Source organism: Carlito syrichta, unplaced genomic scaffold, assembly GCF_000164805.1.
Source record: "Carlito syrichta isolate Samal-C Ts95f unplaced genomic scaffold, Tarsius_syrichta-2.0.1 Scaffold123439, whole genome shotgun sequence".
Classification (NCBI taxonomy): Eukaryota; Metazoa; Chordata; class Mammalia; order Primates; family Tarsiidae; genus Carlito; species Carlito syrichta.
The window spans coordinates 53,224-56,672 of NW_007067535.1; the positions used below are offsets into that span (position 1 = coordinate 53,224).

Sequence of the window (3,449 nt, forward strand, 5' to 3'; positions counted from 1 at the left end):
GTCTCGAACCCGTGGGCTCAGGCAATCCACTCACCTCAGCCTCCCAAAGGCGCGGGATTGTAGGCTGAGCCACCGAGCCCGGCTGTGAATTTTATGTTGTGTGAATGTGATCTCAATTTTTAACAAAAGATTCATTGACCCTTCTATTTTTGTGTTTGAGAGTTTTCTATAATAAAACTTTAAATAGGCCGGGCTCACATCTATAATCCCAGCACTTTGAGGAGCCAAAGTGAGAGGATTGCCTGAACCCATGGATTCGAGACCAGCCTGGGCAACTTGGTGAGATCTCATCTCTACAATAAATCAAAAAATTAGCCACGCATGGTAGCACGTGCCTGTAGTGCCAGCTACTTGGAAGGCTGAGGTGGAAGGATCACCTGTGGTGGCCATGAGTGTGCCATTGCATAACAGCCTGGGTGACAGAGAGCCCAACTCAAAAATAAGTAAATAAATAAAACTTTAAATAACTGATCATAGATCATTCACACTTAATCTAGAGTTTACTACTGATGTAAAAAAAAATTACTCCAACAACGTCTTTCTTTTCAAAAAGAACCTAGCAGCAAATGCAAATTTAAGGAAAAATTACACTGGACACCAGATGTCCACCCTATGATTTCCCTGTAGTTACGAGATGCTTCACAGTTCTCAAACACAGGAGCACTGACTTAGACTAAGGCTGGTTCAGACTAAGGCTGGTTCAGAATTCTCCATCTTGAGTTAACACCCAGCAGGCTTATAAAAGTCTCTGAAGTCAGCCAAACTGCTCAACCATTTAATTTTAGCAAGATTATATTCATATTTTGACAGTGTATTGACTTATTGCTTCTTTAGTATAAGCAACTCAGGACAGCAATTCAGTAAGATACTTTGAAGAAAGTATTTTCATAGCTTATCTATAATATTATACAGGTTGTCATATCTGATAAATCACATTATTAAATCCCGGGTATATACTGGATTTTAAAGTTGAGTTTTTCAATTACAGAGAATACGTCTAGGCTTTCATTGCAAGAAACAGTGCTTTTCAACCCCAATCTAGGAGATGTATACACTCCAGCCCAATTCTGCATTAAAGGACAAAGATTTCTACGACGGAATGAGTGAAATGGTCAAGAAAAGCGAGAGGCCCACGCAGCTCGGCAGCTCGACCACCAGGGAGACTGGCAGGGCCTAGAATCTCTGCTGCTGGTTCTTCCCGTCTATAAAATGGTGGCACTCCTACCCGTTCCTCAGGATGCCTTGAGCACCAAAGTCAAATGACCTAGGACGGGCATGAGCGACTTGGGAGGCTGAGGTGGAAAAATCGCCTGAGCCCAGCAAGTCGAGGCTGCAGTGGTTGTGTGTGAGCCCGCTCGCTCGCTCGCTCCCTCTCTCACGAGCTCTCTCTCTCTCTAAATTACCTCTTAAATAAACAATATTGTCTAATCTAAAAAAAAAAAAGTTGAGTACCCTAAGCGCCCGGCACAGTCCTGGCAGTCCTATAATTATGCCACTTCTTTACATGATGCTAACTGCCCTCCACATTCTTCTAAGTAAGTAAACATAGAGACTCATAAATTAGAGAGAGACAACACTTAAAACAAATATGGATAACATACCTGCTTCGAGTCGTGTAGAATACTGATATAAGAAATATAAATTGACCAAATAAAGAAATCCAGTTCCTGGGCCCACAGGAAAATAAAAGGTGGCAGTGAGTGGCCTCCATATCTGTCCGGAACAAAATAAACACAGCTGTTAGTTTCTCTGAATCTGGTTACTTTCGTTTGGTTTTTTTTTCTTAAAAAAAATTTCAAAACAAAATTAACCCTGAAAAGCATTCTCCTGAGCACCACCACAGTGCAATTCAGGAAAACAACTGAAGAAGGGCTCATACCAATTACAATCACTTCAACTTGCAAATGGAATAAAATGACATCATAACATAAGCAACAAATATCTCTAAACAAGCTGAAAAGTTCAACACCATAGAAGTATATGGTTAGTCCTTACTGAGATCAGGCATACAAATAAGCCCATGTCAAAAATGAATAACAAGGCCAAGCGTGGTGGCTCATACCTTGTAATCCCAGCAGTCTGGGAGGCAGAGGGAGGATTACTTAAGTCCAAGAGCCAAGACCAGCTTGGGTAACAAAGCAAGACTCTCTTAAAATAAAATTTAAAAAAATTTTTTTTTAAAAAGAATTATGGCCAGGCTCGGTGGCTCTGCCTGTAATCCCAGCACTTTGGGAGGCTGAGGCGAGTGGATTGCCTGAGTCTGCGGATTCGAGAGCAGCCCAGGCAACCTGGCAAGACCTTGTCTCTACAAGTAGCCGGGCATGGTAGCACGCGTCTGTAGTTCCGGCTACTTGGAAAGCTGAGGCAGAAGGATTGCTGGAGTCCAGAAGGTCGACCCTGGACCTTGTGAGCGTGTGTGCGTACGTGCCACTGCACTCCAGACTAGGTGAAGGAGTGAGACTCCAACTCTAAAAAAAAAAAAAGAATTACAAAGACTTTAATTCCAAATGTACAGCAATACCTCTATGTAGGAAAAGAATATTCTGGATGACAAACCTCATTCAGAAATATCATATTCAAAGGTTAGCAGTTAAACAGGAATTTCTTATTCAAACCAATGCACTAAATAGACAACATAAGCACAAGGCTTAAAAATATCACCCCAAAAGAAAACAAAAAATAGAGAAGGGAAAAGGGAGCCTCATTCCTGACAGTCTCCCAGTTCCCTTTCTAGCAACACCTGATGGCTTTCTGCATTTCTTTCAGGGAACAATAGCCCTGTCACTCCTACTCATCCCTCCTCATCTCACCGGACACTGCACTGTCTTACGCCTGGTCTCATTCCCTTGACAAAATATTTTTTGGCTTCACAATATTCCTTTCATATGAATACCCAGGCGTCATTTACCTGTGAATGAATATTCCTGCGTATCCTCTTCCTACATGTACATTCTGGGTAGACACCTGTCAATCAATCGGCTAGATCAAGACACATATAAGTGTTTATTTTGGCAGACATTGCCAAATGCCTACAAACCTGTTTTACCAATCTATACTTCTTCCTAAAAGCAGATAAATGCCCGTCCTCTCCACATCCTCACTATTTAGTGTATTTTATATTCATCAATCTGAAAATTAACTTTTATTTGCATCACAAGAAAAGTCAAAGACTTTTTCATGTTTTGCAAACTAGCATTTCCTTTACTCATTTTTCTGCTAGATTTGCATTTCTTTATACATTATGGAAAGTTCTCTTTCTCACTGTTGCCAACATTTTCTGGTCTGTCATTAGACTTATGGTATTTTTGCCATATTCTGGCATGTAAACACGTAATTAAATGTAGGCAAATGTATCCGTCAAGTATCATGCTTACAAATCTTTTCACTCCAAGAATACAAAAGTGTTCACAGTTTTAGTGTAGCCTTGTCATGGTTTGTCTAAGGAGTGA

At 40.9% G+C, this 3,449-nt stretch overlaps 1 protein-coding gene across 2 annotated transcripts in view; it reads right to left on the reverse strand.

Moving 5' to 3' along the window:
• DERL1 (derlin 1) overlaps nucleotides 1-1,716 on the reverse strand; it is a 14,486-nt gene extending 12,770 nt beyond the window's left edge. For both annotated transcript variants that reach the window (XM_021707705.1, XM_021707704.1), the window contains exon 1: nucleotides 1,602-1,716. The gene's annotated coding sequence lies outside the window, so the exon portion shown is untranslated. The remainder of the gene's footprint in view (nucleotides 1-1,601) is intronic.
• Between the last annotated feature and the right edge of the window lie 1,733 nt (nucleotides 1,717-3,449).